This window comes from Acomys russatus, chromosome 10 (genome assembly GCF_903995435.1).
Source record: "Acomys russatus chromosome 10, mAcoRus1.1, whole genome shotgun sequence".
In the NCBI taxonomy this organism is placed as follows: Eukaryota; Metazoa; Chordata; class Mammalia; order Rodentia; family Muridae; genus Acomys; species Acomys russatus.
In genome coordinates, this window is record NC_067146.1 from 57289242 (window position 1) to 57312966 (window position 23725).

At 46.7% G+C, this 23725-nt stretch overlaps 1 pseudogene; it reads left to right on the forward strand.

Moving 5' to 3' along the window:
* Nucleotides 1–13231: 13231 nt before the first annotated feature.
* Nucleotides 13232–13387, forward strand: LOC127194932 (uncharacterized; annotated as a pseudogene).
* Nucleotides 13388–23725: the final 10338 nt, after the last annotated feature.

Sequence of the window (23725 nt, forward strand, 5' to 3'; positions counted from 1 at the left end):
ATTGTATAAATAATAAAAAAATCTTAGCCGGGCGTGGTGGCGCACGCCTTTCATCCCAGCACTCGGGAGGCAGAGGCAGGCGGATCGCTGTGAGTTCGAGGCCAGCCCTGGTCTACAAAGTGAGTCCAGGATGGCCAAGGCTACACAGAGAGACCCTGTCTCGAAAAACCAAAAAAAAAAAATAAATAAAAATAAAATAAAATAAAAAAAATAAAAAAATCTTTAGAGAGAGAGAGTTGTTTAGACCAGGTGTGGTGGCACACACCTTTAATCCCAGCACTTGGGAGGCAGAGGCAGGCAGATCGCTGTGAGTTCGAGGCCAGCCTGGTCTACAAAGCGAGTCCATGAAAGCCAAAAGCTACACAGAGAAACCCTGTCTTGAAAAACAAACAAACAAACAAATCAGAACAGGCTAGCTCTGCAGAGAGAGCTCCAAACCAGGCAGAGCCACAGTGAGACTCTGTCCCAATACATAAGTAAATAAAACCAAAGGAGAAAAAATTAGGTCCTGCTGCCTTAGGGTGGCCCTAAACCCTACGGCAGTATCCATCTCAGGAGGAAAGAGGGATGCAGACTGTTGCAACTATGAGCACCGAAGTCAAGACAGAGGCGCCTGAGTCCTCCCAGAGCCTGCAGAGAAACAGCCCTGTGACATCTCAGCCTTGGACTTCTGGCCTCCAGCCCGAACTGGTCATTCTCTGTCCAGTCTCTGGCCTCAGCCTCCTGGAGCCTGGGATTGGAGGTATGGCCACTACACCCAGTCATTTCTGAGGTTTTGAGTCACTCCTTTCTGAGAACTATGACCACAGCCCTGGCTGACATCATCATGCCTATAAGTTCTGTGTAAATAAGAAAGCAAGTCCTAATGCTCTTCTTGTAGGTTTCTAGGACCCTCTGGATCCTTCTATTTCCCCATTCTCCCATGCTTCTCTCACCTAGAGTCCCAATAGGATGTCCTCCCCTCTGTCCCACTTTCCTAATAAGTGAAGACATTCATGGGACATGCCCCTTGGCCCCATATTTGACCACGTCCCCTGGATGGGAAGGCCTGGTGGCACTCACAGGAAGGATAGCAGGCTACCAAGAAGAGACTTGATACCCTATGAGCATATACAGGGGGAGGGCTTCTCTATATAGTCCTGGCTGTCCTACAACTCTCTTTGTAGGCCAGGCTGGCCTTGAACTCACAGCGATTCGCCTGCTTCTGCCTCCTGAGTGTTGGGATTAAAGGCGTGCGCCACGACGCCTGGCTCAGACATGATCTTTATCAAGCTATGTAAAGAAAAACATGAAGTACAAATGGATCCTAGATCACCAACCTGATTCTGTTGTGCTGGTGAAAGGACTCAAAACCTTCACACTGCTCGATGTTTTCATCAACTGTAAGAGTTTAGCTGTTACCTCAGGTGCACAGTCAGGCCTCCCACCTGACTTATCCTCATAGCCTTCCAAGGTGCCTCAATGCAAATGCTTACAGCATGAAGCATTAATGTAAAGACACAAGCTCTGGATAGAGATCAGTTTAGTTTGGAGGTCACAGATCCCATCATGCCTCACGCTCTGCAGTCTGTGACCGCACATGAGCCAACTGCTGTATTCCATGTCGGCCTGCCACTGGAGAAGAGCTGGATAGAAAAGTTTCTCATAAGAACCTTACTAACTGGGTAAGGGTTCGAAGTTTACTGCCTATATTGTCCTTGGCTGGTGCCACAGTTTGAGCAGGACCCCTGGACCCAGATCCATGCGTCATAATGTTCTTCTTATAGGTTTCTAGGACCCTCTGGATCCTTCTATTTCCCTGTTCTCCCATGCTTCTCTCACCTAAAGTCCCAATAGGATGTCCTCTCCTCTGACCCACTTTCCTGATAAGTGAAGACTTTCATGGGACATGGCCCTTGGGCTAGTGTCTAGATATAAGTGAGTATATACCATTTGTCTCTTTTTGCTTCTGGGTAAACTCATTCATTATGATAATTTCTAGTTCAATCCATTTGTCCACAAATTTTGGGAATTCCTTGTTTTTAATAGCTGAGTAGTATTCAAACCCCTACCCAGATCTAGCCGATGGACAGGACATTCTCCTCCGTTGAGTGGAGAGTGGGGTCTGACTTTCATGCGAACTCTGGTGCCCCATTTTTGACCATGTCCCCTTGATGGGGAGGCCTGGTGGCACTCAGAGGAAGGATAGCAAGTTACCAAGAGGAGACTTGATACCCTATGAACATATACAGGGGGAGGAGGTCCCCCTCAATCACAGTCATAGGGGAGGGGAATAGGGGGAAAGTGGGAAGGAGGGAAGAATGGGAGGATACAAGGGATGGGATAACAATTGAGATGTAATATGAATAAATTAACAAAATACTTTAAAAAAAAAAGAACATTACTAACTGTGGGCCACACCCTAAAACCCTGGAGCTATTCAGTCAGACGCCACTGCTGTGGAAGTCATCTTTATGGACCAGGGAAATGAGTGACTACTTTTGTTTTGTTTCTTCCAAGAGATTTCAAGAGAGTTTCTCTTGTAGCCTTGGCTGTCCTAGACTCACTTTGCAGACCAGGCTGGCCTCGAACGCACAGAGATTCCCCTGCCTCTGCCTCCCGAGTGCTGGGAGCAAGGCCTGGCTAGTGACTACATTTTTAATCGGACATTCTGAAAACCAAAGTAAGCCTAAAAGGAAATCTCTGAGGAAATAAGGCATGTGTCACCACGCCTGGCCGTTCTGATGACTTCTAGGTCCCATGTTCTCAGTCAGATGATAGGGTATTTTGTACTTCATCTAAGTGTTGGATGCTCAGTCATACCAAGTTAGTATTCAGTGTGCTTAAAGGTAATCTGTGTTTGCATGCGTGTATAAAATTCAGCATTTTCAGCCCGGTGTGGTGACTCATGCCTTTAATACTAGCACTCAGGAGGCAAAGGTAGGTTGATCTCTGTGAGTTCAAGGCCAGCCTGGTCTACAAAGAGAGTTCTAGGACAGCCAGAGCTGTACCACAGAAAAAACCTGTCTAGAAACAATACAAAACAAAACAAAACACCAACAACAATTCAGCATTTTTAAATAAACGTGAATGGAAATCACACACAAAAAAATTATATAATAGTGCTGGAGAGAGGGCCTAGCCTCGAGCTGAAGTTATAGGCTTCTGCTTTGTTTGTTTGTTTGTTTTTGTTTTTTGAGACAGGGTTTCTCTGTGTAGCCTTGGCCATCCTGGACTCACTTTGTAGACTAGGCTGGCCTCGAACTCACAGCGATCCACCTGCCTCTGCCTCCCCAGTGCTGGGATTAAAGGCGTGCCCCACCACACCTGGCTTGTCCTGGACTTACTTGGTAGACCAAGCTGGCCTCAAACTCAGAGTGATCCACCAGCTTTGGCCTCCCCAGTGCTGGGATTAAAGGCATGAGCTACCATGCCGGGCTCCAAGATTTATTTGTTATGTATACAATGTTCTGCCCGCGTGTATACCTGCACACCACAAGAGGGCATCAGATCTCATTATAGATGGTTATGAGCCATCATGTGGTTGCTGGGAATTGAACTCAGGACCTTTGGAAGAGCAGCCATCTCTTAGTCTCTGAACCGTCTCTCCATCCCCTCTCTTTGTTGAGACAAGGTCTTGTTAGGTAGAGGAGGCTGGCCTCAAAATCATACAGATTCACCTGCCTCCGGATTCTGAAAGCACCTGCACTCCCATGCATGGAAGTTTTGCCTGCAGGAATATTTTTTGTTTGTTTGGATGGTTGGTTGGTTGCTTATTGTTGTTGTTTTTCAAGACAGGGTTTCTCTGTGTAGCCTTGCCTGTCCTAGACTCTCTTTGTAGACCAGGCTGGCCTCCAACTCACAGTGATCCACCTGCCTCTGCCTCCTGAGTATTGGGATTAAAAGTGTGTGTCACCAAACCCTGCTGCCTGCAGGTATGTTTGTATACCATGGTACCTGAGAAAGTCAGAAGAGGGCACCAAATCCCTTTGAACTGAACAGTTACAAGGCACCATGGGGGTACTGGGAATTGAACCTGGGTCCTCTGCAAGAGCAACAAATTGCTCTTAACCGCTGAACCATCTCTCCAGCCCCTTGTGTGAGGCAGCATCTCACTATACATCCCTGGCTATCCTTAAACTTGCTGTATAGACTATGTAAACAAATTGGTCTCAAATTTGGGGATCTTCCTGTCTTCCTAAGGACTGGGATCGAAGGCATGTGCTGTCACATTCAACTTTGACTTGCCTTTTTTTTTTTTAATTATGTGAATGTGTCTGTTTGTGTCTGTAGAGGGGTTATATATGTGTGAATGCAGGTGCTCACAGAAGCAAGAGGCATCAGTTAACCTGGAACTGGAGTTACAGGCAGTTGTGACCCACCGGCCATTGGTGCTGAGAACCAAGCTATGGTCCTTTGCAAGAGTTCTGAGCCAACTCTCCAACTCCACGCCCATCTTTAAAGATTAACTGTAATGAGAGATGTTGCTCAGTGATAGAGACACTTGCTTAGTTTGCCTGAGGCTCTGGGTTTCATTGCCCAAACTGAAAGAAAATGGAAAGAAAAGTGACTATTATAGGTGAAAGGACACTCACTCATCTTTGGTGATGACAGTTTCATATGCGGGTTCAAAGGTGTTTACTGCTACCGGGTATTTTATTTACACTCTCCTTTAATCCCCATCAACCACAGGTTCTGGTTGGTTGGTTGGTTGGTTTGTAAACAAATTTTAGTCCTTTTACTGGGCTTATTAGATGAAACTTCGAGGAAGTTATTCTACAGTGAGCTTCTATAATAGGCCCAGCAGACTGACCCAAATGTAATGCAGAGTCACTCCTGCTGGCCAGGTGCCAGGACAGCAAACTTTGAAACTAGGCCAGGTTTCCAAATATCAGAGATTGAAATAACAGATGAGGAGGGACTGGTTCGCAGCCATCAGGAGAAGGAAGAGCTGTGTCATGTCCCCTTGAGGAGAAAAGATCCAGTGGAGCCCACAGGCTCACCCTAAGGTCCTCGCAGTCACCACGGTGCTTCTGCAGCCACCCTCTGCTCTGCTCCGCTCGCCTGAGCACCTTCCTAAGTCTACAAATGAAAGGAGCATAGCTGCATGATCCTAACAGGCAAGTTCTGGGCTGGGTGTCCAGATTTCAGGGAACCCCTGGGGGTGTCTCCAGCATGACCAAAACAAAACAAACTTCAGGCATGTACCCTCTAGCCACATCTGAGTCCAGAACTGTGGGATTGAGGAGGTTCATCAGGGAGGGTCTCTTCCTGTCAGAGCATCTGACAGTTCTGGGTGTTCCTCAGCCTGCAGCTGCCAAGTTTCAAACCCTTCACTACTTCTTCTTCTCCTTCTTCTTCAAAGATTTATTTAATTATACAGTGTTTCACCTTCATATATGCCCGCATACCAGAAGAAGGTACCAGATTTCACTATAGATGGTTGTGAGCCACCATGTGGTTGCTGGGAATTGAACCCAGGACCTTTGGAAGAGCAGGCAGTGCTCTTAACCTCTGAGCCATCTCTCCAGCCTCCTCAAACCCTTCACTTCTAAGGACAGGGTTACACTGAGGTAGACCTCACAACTCCTCCAGGACTACCCCTGCCTCCACTTATCTTATGGAGGACACCATTCAGCCTTTGCTACCAGCCTGTGGAGCTTCCTGAAGATGTCTCTGGCCACCAGGCTTAGGGACTTCAAGAAGACCTCTCCTGCTGCCTACCCTCCAAGAAGCTGGCTGGCCACGGAAGTGCTGCTCAGTGTTCCTGAATCTTGGGCTTAGGCTGAAGGAGATGTCTCTGTTGTTATTCATATAGCTCGGGGCAAATACATTCTTTGTAAGCCAAGAACAGCCGCAGGACCAGGCAGCAGTACATCCTTTTACCTGTTTAATCTATTCCCCTCCCTCACCGGATCCACCCACTTCCAGGAACAAATGTTCTTCCACTCCTTCAATCTAGAGGACCGCTTCAATAGTCACACTTCATGTAACCCTGAGACCTTGCTTCTCAGGTTGAGCCTTTGTCTCATGTTGCGTCATGTTGGGGTCAGTGCTGGAACCCTTCGTTGAGCAGCAGCTGCACTGCGTCATCTACCAGGGGTCCTCAGTTGTGGCTTCTTCATCAAGCTGAGCTCTCAGCTTTGCTGGCCACTGCCTGAGCCACATACCCTTCCAGACCCTCTTCTCCTTCCTCACACTCCTGCTCTGCCTATCCTCAAGATAGTATTGACCTTTAACACATATAGATAGGTGTTAAATGGGACCAGGTAGAACAATCTAGAATTCATCTTCCCCTCCCCCCAAGCAGGGTTTCTCTGTGTAGCCTTGGTTGTCCTGGACTCGCTTTGTAGACCAGGCTGACCTCAAACTCACAGAGATCCACCAGCCTCTGACTCCTGAGCACTGGGACTGAAAGTGTGCAGCACCATGTCTGGCTTCTCCTGTTTTTTTTGTTGTTGTTTTTCTTGTTGTTGATTGTTTTTGTTTTGTTTTGTTTTTTGAGACAGGGTCTCTCTGTGCTAGGCTTGGCTGTCCTGAAGTCGCTTTGTAGACCAGGCTGGCCTCGGTGGATCTCTTGAGTTCCAGGCCAGCTTGGTCTTTAAAGTGAGTCCAGGACAGTCAAGGCTACAGAGAAACCCTGTCTCCAAAAACAAACAAACAAACCAACAAACAAAAGATTAGAAGGGCATGGTAGGGATGCACACCTTTATTTATTTATTTATTTATTTTTGTTTTTGTTTTTTCCAGACAGGGTTTCTCTGTGTAGCCTTGGCCATCCTGGATGGCGGGATGCACACCTTTAATCCCAGCATTTGTGAGGCAGAGGCAAGAGAATCTTTGTGAGCTGGGCAGTGGTAGCGCACACCTTTAATCCCAGCACTCGGGAGGCAGAGGCAGGCAGATTATTGTGAGTTCAAGGCCACCAGCCTGGTCTACAAAGTGAGTCCAGGACAGCCAAGACTACACAGAGGAACCCTGTGTCGAAAAACCAAAAAAGAAAAAGAGAGAGAGAGAGAGAGAATCTTTGTGAATTTGAGGCTAGCCTGGTCTACAGAGTGAGTAACCCTGTCTTGAAAAAAAAAAAAAAAAAAGCCGGGCGTGGTGGCGCACGCCTTTAATCCCAGCACTCGGGAGGCAGAGGCAGGCGGATCGCTGTGAGTTCGAGGCCAGCCTGGTCTACAAAGCGAGTCCATGATGGCCAAGGCTACACAGAGAAACCCTGTCTCGAAAAACAAAAAAAAAAAAAAAAAAAAACCCGAAAAAAAAACAAAAAAAGACTTATTTTATGAGTGTTTGCCTGCACGTATGTACGTGCACAACGTGCTTCTAATATCCAAGAGTAGGCGGCCTGCAGAGCAGCTCTGAAAGGTGCCCTGCTGATGGGAAATTTGCACCACTATAAATTCTTGCCTGATTTAATCACCCTGCAACTGCTTTCTGCATGACAAGACACCCTTTATCCACACCTAAAGTCCTCTCCTTTTGCTTCCTAAACGTCTCTCTGTGGGCCCCCCGTCCCCCCTACCCCCCACCAGGAGTCTCTAGGCCCCCACTGGAAGGACTCTGAACGCCAGCCTTGCTTTGCAATGTTTTTTGGTGGTATTCTGCATATGTGCATAATGAAGCTGTTTTTCTCCTGTTAAATAGGATGTGTTAGTTAACCCTAGAGACTAAAGCTCCTGGAGCCGGATCCAGTAAGTGACCTGTTGCTTTCTTTCCGTTGGGCCAGGTGGCTCCAGTGATGAGCCAGTGGCCATCGCTGCAGCCACCTAGCCTGTGGATTTTGAGTTCCCCTGTCTCTTCTTGAGTCTCCCTGGGACCAATTCCATGGTAATTTCTGCTGATAGGGTGAGTCACTGTAAACCAACCAAAGGCAGAGACCCACATTTGAGCTGAAAACTCTCTCTGGGGACTGAGTATAGAGAGTCAAACGTACTCTGGTGCCTCATATTTGACCACATCCCCTGGATGGGGAGGCCTGGCGGCACTCAGAGGAAGGATAGCAGGCTACCAAGAAGAGACTTGATACCCTATGATCATATACAGGGGGAAGAGGTCCCCCTCAGTCACAGTCATAGGGGGAGAATGGGAGGATACAAGGGATGAGATAACCATTGAGATGTAATACAAATAATAAAATAAAATTTTAAAATTAAAAAAAAATCCAGAGTCTGAACAACCAGTTTCGCGTACCTCTGCTTCTGCCCTACCATCCCTGTGGCTGGATGGTGTTGTGATGGGGGAACTTTTCCCTGCAACACTCGGGAACGTGGATCTCTGAATTTGAGGTGAGCCTGGTTTACATAGTCCCAGGACAGCCAGGGCTACACAGTGAGGCACCCACCCCGCCCCCCTTTTCTTTCTTTTTTGTTTTGTTTTGTGTTTGGAAACAAGGTTTCTCTCTGTAGCTTTGGCTGACCTGGACTGGATTTGTAGACCAGGCTGGCCTTGAACTCTCAGAGATCCACCTGCCTCTGCCTCCAGAGTCCTGAGATTAAAGGTGTGAGACACCATGCCAGGCCTGAGACCTTTCTTCAAACAAACAAACAAACAAATAATATTTAACTAGGACAAAAACCCAGGCTCAGCAGTTTCAACAAGCTAGGCTGTTACTGTCTCCATACATCAATTAAAGAGTGAAGTGATGGTGAAATGCAAAGAGAGAGAGAGATTTACTCAGTGTGGTCTCAGAGAGAAGAGGAGCAGACAAAGGGGTCTAATGCCTTCTGGATCCATTCTCAGGGTACTGACATGGGCTTCGGGTTTAAGAAGAGGAGGGGCTGGGGCAGACGGGAAAGTCTGCACATTATGTGGTTCCGGTGTGGTCGGGAGGCCCATCACAGCCTCATTTCTGAAAGGTGGTTCAAAAACAGGCTTCCTGCCTTCACTTGGGAAGGCCACCTGGTTCCTACGAGATAGCGACTTCTACTTTAGGGTGCAGCTTCATCCCTGTGGAAATAGTGCCCTCATCAAGGTGACCTCACCTTCCAGGTCATGCTCTGTCTCTGTCTGTCTGTGCCTGCAGCCAAAGTAAAAGGCACAGACACTAAATGATGTGATGGCTCACTGTTTTGGTTTAGGGCTTGGAGTGGCGTTGGTGTGCTGGCACAGACCTTTCATCCCAGCACTCAGCAGGCAGAGACAGGAGGAGCCATGTGAGTCCCACGGCAGCTTGGGATCCTTAGGACAGCCCTGGCCATCCTGTCTCATGCAAACAAAGCAAGCAAACATACATATAAATAAATAAAGTAAAAGTTTTGTTTTTATGAGATGGAGGTGGGTGTGGGTGTCTCATTCTGTAGTCTAGGCTGGTCTGGAACTCAGTGATCCTCCTGCCTCAGCCTTCCCAAGTACTAGGATTACATGTAAGTGTGAGCAGCCATGCCCAGGCCTTCATTCAGCTTGTTCTGGGACCAGAGTAAAAAAATCAGTACTTTTTTAGTGAAAACAAGTGCTAAGTGCCTGTTTCAAAACCTTTAGGGTGCACTAACTTGGACCACCATCTTCCACCAACCCAAAGGCTACAGCTGTCATCAGCTAGCGTGAGATCTACAGCAAACATGTCCCCACTTGGCTGTAATTGTCTTGCTTGATGTCCCTACCCATGTACTTGGTACATGCATTAATTTACAGAGTTTTGATTAGTGACTATAAAAGTTCACCTACCACTTCTACCTGTTGTGAGAGGCCACTGGGGCAAAGTGAGTCTGTGTTCCAATCATTCATTCTGCTCTCTTTGATTTTCAAGACAGGGTTTCTATGTGTAGCCCTGGCTGTCCTGGGGCTTGATGCTCTGTAGGTCAGGCTAGCCTCCAACTCAAGAGATCAGCCCTGTGAGGTGTGGACCACCATCACCTGGCTCAGAATGCACCCTTATTTTCATGAAGCAAGAGCTGTGTTTTATTCCACGTGCTGTGGTGGGACCCTGAATGCAGCTCTGTCTCTAATGCCAGTATCCAGAAGACATATGCCTGCCCAGCCCTGTACAACAGCAGGGCCTGGCTTCTGAGATGTCAGTGTCTCAGCCACAGGAGATAAGAATACACTGTATAGCCGTGTGGTGATGGTGCACACCTTTAATCCCAGCCGTTGGGAGGCAGAGGCTGGCGAATCGCTGTGAGTTCAAGGCCAGCCTGGTCTACAAAGTGAGTCCAGGACAGCCAAGGCTACACAGAAAAACCTAGTCTTGAAAAAAAGCAAAGCAAAACAAAACAAAAAGAATACACTATATAGCTGGGCGGTGGTGGCACACGCCTTTAATCCCAGCACTTGAGAGGCAGAGGCAGGGGGAACACAGTAAGTTCGAGGCCAGCCTGGTCTAAGAATACACTGTATATAGCTGCTTTATATTAAAGGCCATCAGAGGATCAGAAGTTCATATCAAAGCCTTAAGGTCAGCCTGGGCTACATGAGACCCTGTCATGAGGAAGAGAGAGGAGAAAGGAAGGAAGAAGAAAGCAACAGAGAGAAAAATGAAGAAAGGAAAGAACTAGGCTTTAGGGGTTTAGCATGTATGGGACCCTGGGTTTTACCCTCAAAAACAAAACAAACAAACAAACAAAAAACAAAACAAAAAAAACTGAAGATGCTAATTATGCCTCCTCTTCCACTTGCCCTCCTTAGTTGTGTGGCCTGACTACAGGAATGCTTGCTAAGAGCCCTGACTTGAGGTTCTGTTTCTGACAATTCCACAGGTCTGCGACTTGTGGGTCTGTCCAGCCCGTCCACTACCCTCCACTGCTCCGAACAACACTTATGTACAGCGCATAGTGCCCAACCGACTGAAAGTTTGGGGGGAGCCTGAGCACACGGGGCAGGGCTGTTGAGAAGTGTGCTGTGAAGCTCTGTGCTGAAGGGGGCCAGGAAGCTCAAACAGTCACACTGGCCTGGCAAGAGCAGCCTGGGGCTCAGGTTCATTAATTCTGAACTGGCATCCCATGAGGTGGAGCGGTGAGAGTCACTGTTAGGCTTCATCACCTGTCACCTTGGCATCCTAATAATGAGACCATTGTGATGTCATTCTCATGAATGAGTAACACGGCTGCTGTAATTTTCCCACTTTAAATACATTTCTCTCTGAAGTGAAGTGCCAAATTAAAGGAAACAGGACCTTCCTGTTCTCAGGCTCATTTTGGATCTGGCTTTCCTGAGGTAGAAAAAAAATTTTTAAATGGCTTATTTAATTTTATTTTATGTACATTGGTCTTTTGCCTGCATGTATGTCTGTGTGAGGGTGTTGGATCTGCTGGAACTAGAGTTAGACAGTTTTGAGCTGTTTTGTAGGTGCTAGAAAGTAAACCTCGGTCCTCTGGAAGAGCCAGTGCTTTTTTTTGTTTGTTTGTTTTTTTCGAGACAGGGTTTCTCTGTGTAGCCTTGGCCATCCTGGACTAACTTTGTAGACCAGGCTAGCCTCGAACTCACAGTGATCCGCCTGCCTCTGCCTCCCTAGTGCTGGGATTAAAGACGTGCACCACCACTGCCCGGCTAAAATATAATATTTTTGTGACAGGGTCTATGTAGCCCAGACTGGTCTCAAACTTGCTATGTAGCTGACAATGACTTTGAACTCTTGATGTTACTGCAACTATCTCCCAAGACTGGGATTACATCTGTGCATTACCATCCTGGATTTTATATAGTGCTTTGAGCATTGTCTGCAAGCAATTAGCTTCTTTTCTTTTCTCTTCCTTCCCTCCTTCCCTTCCTCCCTCCCTTTCTCTGTTGGTTTTTTGTTTGTTTGTTTGTTTTGTTTTTTTTGTTTTTGTTTTTCAAGACACAGTCTCTCTGTGTAGCCTTGGCTGTCCTGGACTCGCTTTATAGACCAGGCTGGCCTCGAACTCACAGCGATCCACCTGCCTCTGCCTCTCAAGTGCTGGGATTAAAGGCGAGCGCCACTACGCCCGTCTTCTCCATTTTATTTTTTTTGTTTTTTTTTAAGGGTTATTTATTTATTTTATGTATAGGAGTGCTCTGTCTGCATGAACACCTGCATGCTAGAGGTGGCCATCAGATCCCTGTATAGATAGATGGTTGTAAATCAACATGTGGTTGTCAGGATTTGAACTCAGAGCCTCAAAGAAAAGCAGACAGTACTCTTTGTTTTTGTCTTTTGTTTTTTTTCTAGAAGTGGTGTCTCTGTGTAACAACCCTGGCTATCTTGGACTCACTGTATAGTCCAGACTGGCCTCGAACTCAGAGATCCATCTGCCTCTGCCTCCCAAGTGCTGGGATTAAAGGCATATGCAACCACCACCTGGCCCTCTCTCTCTTTCCCTTGGTCCTCCCACCCCCACCCCCCACCCCCCGCATCTGTTTTAAGACAGGGTCTCACTGTTTAGCTCAGGCTGGCCTGAAACTTAGGATCCTCCTGCCTCAGCCTCCCAACTACTGAGATACAAGCATGCACACCTCACTGGCCCACACATCTAATTATTTATCTAGGATTTTTGAGGCAGGGTCTTGTTACTGGGTGATAAAGGGAACCCTTTACAGCTTGGATTGAACCTTTCCATATTCTTGGTGTCTGACTCATAAGAAATAAATTGCTATCTGGGTGTGGTGGTATATATCTTTGATTCCAGCACTTGTGAGGCATCTTTGTGAGTTCAAGTCAGCTTGGTCTACAGTCTGGGGTGCATAGTGAGATTCTGTCTCAATAAAACAACCAGAATAAAACAGTTATATTACACATTTAGCTCAGTGGTAGAGCACTTGCCCAGCAAGCAGAAGGCCCTGGGTTCAGTCCTCAGCTCTGAGAAAAAAAGGAAGAAAAAAAAAAAAAAAAAAAAAAAAAAAAAAAAAAGACAAAATTGCACATAAATTGGGAAGTGGCAAGGACATTTATTTTTTTCTATGGCCATACCACCCTGATGCACCCAACCTCATATTGAAGGTTTACTCCCGAGACTTCATTTAGAGTCTTTATTAGAGGAGCAGTACACACATAATTATAAAAAAACAAGGCACATGCCTTTAATCCCAGCACTCAGGGAGGCAGAGGTAGTTGGCCAGCGGGGTCTACAAAGTGACTCCAGGACAGCCAAGGCTACACAGAGAGACCCTGTCTCAAAAACAAACAAACAAACCAACAAACCAACAAACAAAACAAAACGAAACTGGTGGACAAAGGCAGTTTATTTTTTTTTAATTTTTAAAAATTTTTTTGGTTTTTCGAGACAGGGTTTCTCTGTGTAGCCTTGGCCATCCTGGACTCACTTTGTAGACCAGGCTGGCCTCGAACTCACAGCGATCCGCCTGCCTTTGCCTCCCGAGTGCTGAGATTAAAGGCGTGCGCCACCACGCCCGGCTGACAAAGGCAGTTTAAACAGGTGCAAAAATAAATCCTCTTTTGCAACCCAGAACTCATTGTTCAATATGAGTTTTAATATGCACAAGAAGGGATATAAGATAACACAAGTATTACATTGATGAGGTTGATTCTAGCAATATGTTATTTATACTTTATCCCATTAAGACAGTATATTAGATGAATATTCTGTTTTTAAAGGTTTCTCTTGATTCTGAAGTCAGAATTGGAAGATGCCCATGAGTGGGTCCTTGTTTCAGCGTTTGCTGGCATATCCTTCACAAAGATGAATGTTCTGAGTCTTGGGAATGAACATAAGCAGCCTCTTCAGAAATGTTGGGGTCAACAAGTGGAGCCTACTCGAAAATGGTTCTTAAATTGAAGAAATCATCCAAAATCTTCTGGCTGAGAACCTTGAAGTTGTCATAGCTATATTTAAACCAAGGAATAAATAAAGGGCTGAAAAAAAAGTACACTGGGCCATTTTTGAGGGCTGTTTTCAGAAATCCTGAATGCTGAACACATGTGACCGGGATGGACAGCAAAAGAAAGGACTCATTCCTCAAATAAAAATTTATTGACTAGCCGGGCATGGTGGCGCACGCCTTTAATCCTAGCACTTGGGAGGCAGAGGCAGGTGGATCGCTGTGAGTTCGAGGCCAGCCTGGTCTACAAAGTGAGTCTAGCACAGCCAAGGCTACACAGAGAAACCTTGTCTCAAAAAACCAAAAAAAAAAAATTTATTGACTTTACAAAAAAAAAAAGGAAAAACTTAGGCCACTGTAGCATAGGCAGCAGTGTAGAGCTAGTCTTTTGGCCTATGCCCTACGCCACTACCAGTGACAAAACAATTGACTCTAAAGAATTAAAAATTTCCCAGGAATCCTTTAAGAGAAGGAGAAGGCTGGAGCTCTGGTAGAAACCTAAAGAGAATTTGTCTTCTAGGAAGAAATTTTACCAAGTCCTGACCATGTGTCAGACCGCTTGCCAGAGACACTGGAGCTGAGATAACGATGGGTCAGCGGTGGACTGGACCACAGCACAACGGGACTGTTTAGCTGCGCATACCTCCTGTTCTGTACTTAAGCCTAAACCCTGATGGATGTGGTGTTTCAGACCTTTAATTTCAGCAAAGGAGGGCAGATGTCTGTGAGTTCGAGGACAGCTGGGTCTATACAGTGAGTTCCAGGACAGCCAGAGCTGATACCCTGTCTCAAAGTAACAAACCAAGGAACCCTAAATCTTATGTTGGTACCCTGAAAACAGTCTTGGGGACACCATAGGGCCCCTTTGTCTGTTCCTCTTTCATGGTGGCTTTCTGCTCTTGTCTGTTTAGTTGGTGTATTGAGGATGAATGCTTGATACTAGCTTGTCAGAGCTGCTCTGACCTTCACACCTCCCTCAGCATCTAAAACAGGAAATGAATCAGGGCTAGGTGCTGCTCAGGGATAGATCTCAGTTCCTGCTTAGAGTGCCAGAGGTCCACGGGTCCAGCCTCAGACAACACAACTATAACAACAACAAACCAAAAACCAATACAGTGGTAGAAACATCAGGAAACTCTGCTATAGGCCCCAGCTGCTTTTTTTTTTTTTTGAGACAGGGTTTCTCTGTGTAGCCTGGGCTGTCCTGGACTCGCTTTGTAGACCAGGCCGGCCTCGAACTCACAGTGATGCACCTACCTTTGCCTCCCGAGTGCTGGGATTAAAGGCGTGCACTACCACTGCCCCGCCCTAATAGCATTCTTAAAGCTTTGATTAGTGTAGCATAGGTTTTTGTTAAGTTAGGACATTCCAATGGTTTTTTTCTGCTTATCACAATGTTAGGGATGTGACAGAGAGGGTCAAGGGATGGCTATTTAGATGACTAAAGATAGCCCAAGATAAACTGTAATTAAGTTGTAGAGTTGCATCCTTCCCTCCTTTCCATAGTCATTGATGTTTTATTCAGCTTTTGTAAACACAGCTTCTTTCCAGAACTAGTCTTGCTCGTGCTGTAAAAGGACACATAAGTATTAGAGATGAGGAAAGATACCCTGTCACCCCAGCTCTAGCAGGAGTCTTGGTTTTCCTGGTGTCTGAGGAGGATTTGCACCAAGGCCCATGCAGAACAAGCAAGTCATCAAGGTTTACTTCCATGAATGAGGATGCAAAAGGGCATCAGATTAAGGGCACACAGGCTGGGCATTGAAAGCTAAGCTGAGTCTAGTATCTGGAATTTTAAGTCTTGGCCTACCCTATTTTCTCTGTGGAGTTCTTCCTTGAACAGGCACTTTCCTGGAAGTCATCCTCATTCACGGCTCAGTCTGTTGTAGTGAGATGAATAATCACGAGGAAGGAGGTGACAGAGGCTGTTTGGGATATTACACAGGGTGACTTGTCTGGACTATCTTAAGATCCAGTCACATAGCACAGTGACTTGAGAGGACTGGGCAGTGAAAACAGACCAGGGAGGGCCAGGGAGAAGGCGCAGCATGTTGTGCAAGCCGGAGTTGAATCTTCAGAACCCATAGAAAGCTATTCTGGAGTGCACAGGGTGGCTAGCGATCAATTAAGACACTGACACTTGTTATATTTTAAAATAGCCTTAGTTAACCTGGGGCAGGTCAGATATCAATCTTCTAAATTACCTTCCATAGTAGAGCCTCAGGCATGGGAGCCCTGTCTTAATCCCATGACATCTGTTTCTAATAATCTCCCATCTATAATCCCATATTCTTGTTAATGTTCTTTATCTGGGCTGGATTCTCCATCCATGCCGCCAGCCATGTGTTTTTCCTCTAGTTAACTCATGGTGGCCTTCTCCTCTCTTCTCCTCATGTCTCTCTCCTTTCTCCTCATGGGGGTTTTTCTTCTTTCTAGAATTCCTCTCTCTCCCAGCCACACCTATCTCCTTTACCCTGTCCAGGTGGGAATGGCTTTTTATTAAGCAAAAGGTGGGTCACAAAGACAGCAAGCAGTAATTAGCATCAAAATACATCAGACCATCCCCCAACAACACCCCAACCCCCCCCACACACACACACACAAATAGGACAAAGCAAACCAACAGGACAGCTGGGTGTGGTGTCCTGTGCTTTAACCTTGAACCCCATGATGACACAGGAGGCGGAAGCAGGTGGGTCTCCGTGAATCAAGCTAGCATGGTTTCCTAGTAAGACCTTGTTTCAAAACAACAAAACTAAGCACGTCCGCACTAGTGGCAGGCGACTGGTGCATCCCATGAAGAACAGCCAAGTGAAGCCTTTAATTCCAGCACTTTCTGGGCAGAGACAGGTGGATCGTGACACCTGAGAAGCATGGAAGAGGCCCATGCAAGAGAATTGCAGCATATCCTAGTCTTCAGGTTGAGACTTTGGGGAAAAAAAATACCCAGTAGCCCAGCATAGTGAGACACTTGCCACCTCAGCCCTTGGGAGTTGGAAGCAAGACTATCAGGAGATGGTCTTCTGGCTACATAGGAGGTTGCAGCTACCTGGGAAACATGTAACTTAAAAAAACAAAACAGCTGGGCGTGGTGGCGCACGCCTTTAATCTCAGCACTCGGGAGGCAGAGGCAGGTGGATCGCTGTGAGTTCGAGGCCAGCCTGGTCTACAAAGCAAGTCCAGGACAGCCAAGGCTACACAGAGAAACCCTGTCTCAAAAAACCAAACCAAACCAAACCAAACCAAACCAAAACAAAACAAAACAAAAAAACCAACCAACAACAACAACAACCAAAAATAGAAGGGACATTCCCCCAGGCCATAGCTAAACAAGTTTGAAATGTGGGAGCACTGGGTAGCTTGGGTATTTTTCTGTAAGCCTTAGAGAATGGGGACTTTCTATTCACTAGCCCCAAAGGCTCCATTTTCAGGAAGGCCTGGTCTGCTTGGGGCCCTGTCATTAGGTTTGTTTGACTTTGGGGAATTTCTTATGAGTGACTGAATTACTCTGCTGGGGTCCTATGCAGGAGCTCAGCCCAAAGCATCTATGCCAAGAGCTTTATCTACATGGAGAGCTAGCAGGGAGGTTACAGAGCAACTCCCCACTTTGTTCCTGGGTTGTATGATAAATACCCAGAGAGGAAATATCACATCTCTGTTTTAATTTTGTTTTTGTTTTATGGAGACAGGATTTCTCTGTGTAACCTTCACTGTAGTAGAATTTACTCTGTAGGCCAGGCTGGCCTTGAATAAAGATCCATCTGCCTTAGCCTCCCAAGTGCTGAGATTAAAGGTGTGGGCCAGCACACCTGGCATAAATCTTGTAAGATTTTATGCAAATGTTTCCATTGCTCCCCCCCCACCCCAACACACACACAGACAGACAGACAGACAGACACAGACAGTAATACCTTTGCTTACAAAAAGGCCCACTGCTTCTTTCAGGAATTTGTTGACTTGAGTGCTGAGATTAAATGTGTGCTCCCTTGTATGTGGCTGAGAATATTGTTTTCAAGAGACTGAATCGAGGAGCTTGCCTGGAGCTCTGGCTTATGCTCCCAGATCCATGAACACCTCTTTCCAAATGGTTTGGCCAAGTGCTGTTGCACACAATGACTCACAACTGTAGCCTCTGAGCACAAGGATTATCTGTTCCCAGCCAGGACGACCCTCCCAGCAGTGAGACCCTCCCTGCCTCAAACCAACAAACACAAATATTAAAAAATCAAAAAAAGGAAGATGGAGGTAGTAATATCAACAATGTCTGTGTCTACAGCCTGTGGATTTCTTTTCAGAGATCTATAATCAGCCAGGCGTGGTGGCACACACCTATAATCCTAGCACTTGGGAGGCAGAGGCAGGAGTATCTCTGTGAGTTCAAGGCCAGACTGGTCTACAAAGTGAGTCCAGGACAGCCAAGGCTACACAGAGAAACCCTGTCTCGAAAAACAACAACAACAACAACAAAACAGAGACCGATATTCAAGTGATTCTGGGAATCTTTTTTTCTTGACACAGTCTCATTCTGTATTCTTGGATGGACTGAATTCACAGAGATCCTCTGTCTTTGACTCTCAAAATCTGGGATTAAAGATGTGTTCATTCCCAGCCTAAAAGAAAAAAGACTTTAGGGGTTGAAGAGATGGCTCGGCGGTTAAGAGCGTTGACTGCTCTTCCAGGGGTTCTGAGTTCAATTCCCAGCAACCACATGGTGGCTCACAACCATCTATAATATGATCTGATGTACACTATATACATAATAAATAAATCTTTAAAAAAATACTTTAACATAGATGTGATAACTTGAGTCTTTTGAAAGAGAGGCACTCTAAAGGGTAAGCCATATAAGAAGCATGCGCACGTCAGAGGGGTAGAGCCCTGGAGCTGGAGCTGTAGGTAGCTGTGAATTACCTGGTGTGAGTGCTGGAAATTGAACTCAGGTCCTCTGGAAGAGCAACTAATGCTCTTAACTACTGAGCATCTCTTCAGACCCTGTGTTGGAATTTTTTTTTTTTTTTTTTTTGGTTTTTTGAGACAGGGTCTCTCTGTGTTGCCTTGGCTGTCCTGGTCTCACTTTGTAGACTAGGCTGGCCTCGAACTCACATTGATCCACCTGCCCTGCCTCTGCCTCCCAAGTGCTGGGATTAAAGGCGCACCACACCCGGCTAGAATTCTTTTTTTTTTTTTTTTTTGGTTTTTCGAGACAGGGTTTCTCTGTGTAGCCTTGGCCATCCTGGACTCACTTTGTAGACCAGGCTGGCCTCGAACTCACAGCGATCCGCCTGCCTCTGCCTCCCGAGTGCTGGGATTAAAGGCGTGCGCCACCACGCCCAGCTCCCGGCTAGAATTCTTAACCATCATCTGCCAAGAGACTTCAGCCAGATTCTGGGGTGAAGGCGTTCTTTTTCCTTCTCACTGCCTTATAACTGGCCTTGGCTTTCTGTGCTGCTTCAGTGGAATGCTTGTGTTGGTGAACAGTCAGTAGAAGAGTAGGGTGCCTGCTTGTCACTATCTAGCTCCTTGGCTTATGCCAGTGGTATGGGGACTGAGGGTGGGAAGGCAGATGGAGAAGTAAAGGGAATGGTTAGAATTCTTGTGTCTTTAGCTTTCATATCAGTCCTGCACAGCCATCTCATAAGGCTGAAGGTCAATTAGGAAAGGTCTGCAAGCTGGGCGCAGTGGCGCACGCCTTTAATTCCAGTGCTCAAGCCGGGCGTGGTGGTGCACGCCTTTAATCCCAGCACTCGGGAGGCAGAGGCAGGTGGATCGCTGTGAGTTCGAGGCCAGCCTAGTCTACAAAGTGAGTCCAGGACAGCCAAGGCTACATAGAGAAACCCTGTCTCAAAAAAAAAAAAAAAAAAATTCCAGTGCTCAGGAGGCAGAGGCAGGCAGATCTCTGCTCAAATTCTACCTTTCTCAAAAGGGGAAGTGTAGTATTTGGGAACCTTGGTGTTAGAATAAAAGCAAGGTGACAAGGGGCCGTTCTGGGGGGTTCTGTCTGGAGAGGTGTGTATCCCACATGTGTAGGAGCAGCTCAGGGTTTGTGAATTAGGGCATGGACCTTCATGTCGCATATGCTTGTCATTCTTGGGGGTTGAGAAGGTGGCCAACCGCAGAGTTCTGAGAACAGTGCGTTCACTTTCGTTCTTACTTTGCTGTGTTAGCTGCTGGCCTTTGGAACTTTGCTGGGCAAGATAGAAAAAGTACTCCTTAGGCTGGAGAGATGGCTCAGAGGTTAAGAGCACGGCCTGCTCTTCCAAAAGGTCCTGAGTTCAATTTCTAGCAACGGCAAGGTGGCTCATAAGGACCTATAATGAGATCTGGTGTCCTCTTCTGGTGTGGAGTTGTACATATATGCAGAACACTGTATACATAATAAATAAATCTTTTGTTTTTTTTCTTTTTGGACTCACAGAGATTTGTCTGCCTCTGCCTTCTGAGTGCTGGATTATAGGTGTTCGCCGTCACACCTGGCATAAATAAATGTTGTTTTTTTTTTTTTTGAGACAACATTTCTTTGTGTAGCCTTGGTTGTCCTGGACTCTGTTTGTAGACCAGGCTGGCCTCGAACTCACAGCAATGTACCTGCCTCTGCCTCAAGAGTGCTGGGATTAAAGGCATGTGCCACCACACCTGGCATAAATAAATCTTACAAAAAAAAAAAAAAAAAAAAACCAAAACAAAACCAAAAAACTACTTCTCCTTCTCGGTGCTGAGCAAGTGGGGGTGGGGTGAGGGCCTCTTTACCCACCTTTTCTCATTTCTGAGAATCCAGAACAGCTGGGAAGCTTCTGACATCTTGGAGCCACTTCTCTGGCCTGGGCAATGGAGTCTTGGTTTACCAACTTCCAAGGCCCCTTTTACCTCAAGTCTGCTTTATTTCATGCCAAATGAGTGTCACTGTAGAATGGAGTTGGCTTGGGGCCCTAGTGTTATCATCTACAATGATGATGCTGTGAGGGGGTACCATGGCCAGCCAAGGTGTACTCCCTGAGGAATTCTGCCACGCAACAGCAACAGATCTGGTATAAGGAAGTGTATTGAGGGAGGGGAGTAGAGGGCCTGGAGAAGGGGTAGAGGCAGTGAGTGAGCCCTGGGGGAGAGAGAGGGGGTGGGGTGGGGGGGGGAGGGAGGACAGGAAGGGAGAGAAAAGGAGCATCTAGAACAGAGAGGGAGCTGGAAGGGAGGGAACAGAGAGAAGCTGGAACAGTGAGAGAGCTGGACTGGCGGGTGACCTCATATCCCGCACACACCTGGGGTGCGCAGATGATGGCATAGGCAATTGCTAGGACCCTGAAGACAGCCCGGCTCTATTTCCTGTGCCTAGGGAAACGTGAAAGAAACTGCTTGGGAGCTTCCCTCTCTCTCAGCACTTTTTTGTGTTTGTTTTTCAAGACAGGGTTTCTCTGTGTAATAGCCCTGGCTACCTTGGAACTTGTACACACAAGTAAGTATTGGTTGAGTGAATAACAGATGGCTGACAATGAAGGAAGCCAAGTTTGATGGACTGTGGACTTTTGGGACATGCTGTCCACAATAACCTTTGCTTGAACATCTCTGGCAACAGGAACCCCATTACTTTCCAGCTCATTTAAAAAATCTTATTTAGTCAGAGGTGTGTGTGTGTGTGTGTGTGTGTGTGTGTGTGTGTGTGTGTATGTGTGTGTTGCTGGAGATTGAGTCCTTGATCAATCTAGGACTGGGCAGATCACTTCTCTGGTGGAATTCATTGCAAGAAGCTCTCTGTGAGTTCAGTTCGAGGCCAGGCTGGTCTACAAAGAGTACAGGACGCCAGGGCTACACAGAGAAACCCTGTCGTGAAACAACCCCCGCCCCTCAAGAAAAAGAAAAAAGAATCCCCCCAATATTAAAAAAAATAGAAAAAATGCCCTAAAGGGTTGCCTGCAGGCAGATACTTTTTTCTTTCTTTTTGTGTTTGGAGACAGGGTTTCTCTGTGTAGCCTTGACTGTCCTGGACTCACTTTGTAGACCAGTCTGGCCTCGAACTCACAGCAATCCACCTACCTTAGGCAGATCCTATTTTCAACTGAGGCTCCCTCCTTTCTAATTATTAGCTTGTGTCAAGTTGACCTAAAACTAGCCAGCACAAATAGGTTAACTGTTGTTTCTGTTTGACTTTTGATCCCAATTAACTCCATCTTGTTTTGGTTTTTTGGTTTTTCAAGACAAGGTTTCTCTGTGTGGCCTTGGCTGTACTGGACTCGTGTTGTAGACCAGGTTGGCCTCGAACTCACAGGGATCCACCTGCCTCTGCCTCCTAAGTGTTGGGATTAAAGGCACCACCACCGCCCAGCTCCATCTTCATTTTTTAGCTCAGTCTGTTGGCCCAGTGAAAAAGTTTACAAAATGACCTGTTGTAATTTTTATCTAACAGGTGTATTTGATGGGAAGTAGGCATATTACCAAGAAAAAAGCATATATAATTTCAAGCACATTAGGGCATTCATTTTATTTTATTTTATTTTTTGTTTTTCAAGACAGGGTCTCTCTGTGTAGCCTTGGCTGTCCTGGACTCACTTTGTAGACCAGGCTGGCCTCGAACTCACAGTGATCCACCAGCCTCTGCCTCCCTAGTGCTGGGATTAAAGGCGTGCACCACCACGCCCGGCCATTAGGGCATTCATGAACACCAATATTCAGCACTCTTGTTAGCTTGTTACACTTGCTGTGTAGCCTTGGCTGTCCTAGACTTGCTTTGTAAGCCAGGCTGGCCTGGAACTCGAACTCAGTGATCCACCTGCCTCTTTCTCAAGAGTGCTGGGATTAAAGGCATGCGCCATCATGCTGGGCCGCTTTAGAAGCTTATGTACTTTCTTCAGAGGGGAGATGAGCAGAAGGTGTGAGGAGCTGTGGAGAAACAGCGCACTGGGCCCTCAAAGGGCAGGGCAGACTGGGTATGGCATGTACCTTAGTCCCTAAGGTCAGTTTTGGAGGGTGTGTCTTTAGGCAGATCACCGGACTTGGGAATGGTTGAGGAAGCCCAACTGGAACTGCTGTTTCTCTCCGAAGTAGAAAAAAATGTGCAAAATGCCTTCTGTCCAGCATTTCAGGGTAAACTGGGCCTGGTAGTGGTAGAGGTTTGTAAAAAAAAAAAGCAAAAACAAAAACAGAAAACCCCTTGTAATCTCAGTTAATTTGGAGTCTGTGAGCTGGAAAGCTCAAGGTCAGAGGGAGCAACTAAGTGGTACCCTATCGGAAATAAAAGAGGGTTGGTTCAGATTTGGCTCTATGGTAGAATGCTTAGCATGTACGAGGCCTTGGGTTCAATGTCTGGCATCGCGAAAATAAAATTCCATCCTCGGGGGAAACAAAACAAAACCAAAGAGCAAAGGAAAAAAAATTCCGTGTGATGAAAAGGTGGTTGAAATCTAGATGCTGGATTAATAGCCAGGGCTACACAGAGAAACCCTGTCTCGAACAAAGCAAAACAAAACCCCCCAAACAGATGCTTGATTAGGCACTGTGTGCTGGCAATAATGGGGCCTCTCGTGCTTCAAGTAAGTGATGAGAGTTGGAGACTGGGGACTAAGGGGGGATCTAAGTTGGGGCTGTTTGTTGGCCGGGCCGAACCTCCAGTGTGTTAGCCTTTCTTCCAAACCTCGGGACCAACTCTCCACATCCATAGGGCGTATGAGTTACACTCTGCTATCAGATAGCTATCTCCGAACTTTATGGGTCAGTTTCCACAGTCAGAGGCGTCCTTCCTTCCTGCATTCTTCCGGGCAAGTGCGGGGGTCCCTGGGCCAGTCACCTACAAGTCGCCTTAGGTTTTGGAGGCCTCCAGGCTCAGAAGTATCGCTGGGCGGAGCTTCCTGCTCCGCTCAGCCATCTTGACTATATAAACTCTCCTGCGTCCCACCACCGTCCTAGACTAGCAGAATCTTCCCGAACGCTAGACGGACGCTATCGAATCCGACATAGACGGAAGCGGGTCAAGTGCTGCTGCGCTTGCGTGGCTTCAGGGCCGGGCGGAAGTCGACGTCCCCGCGCC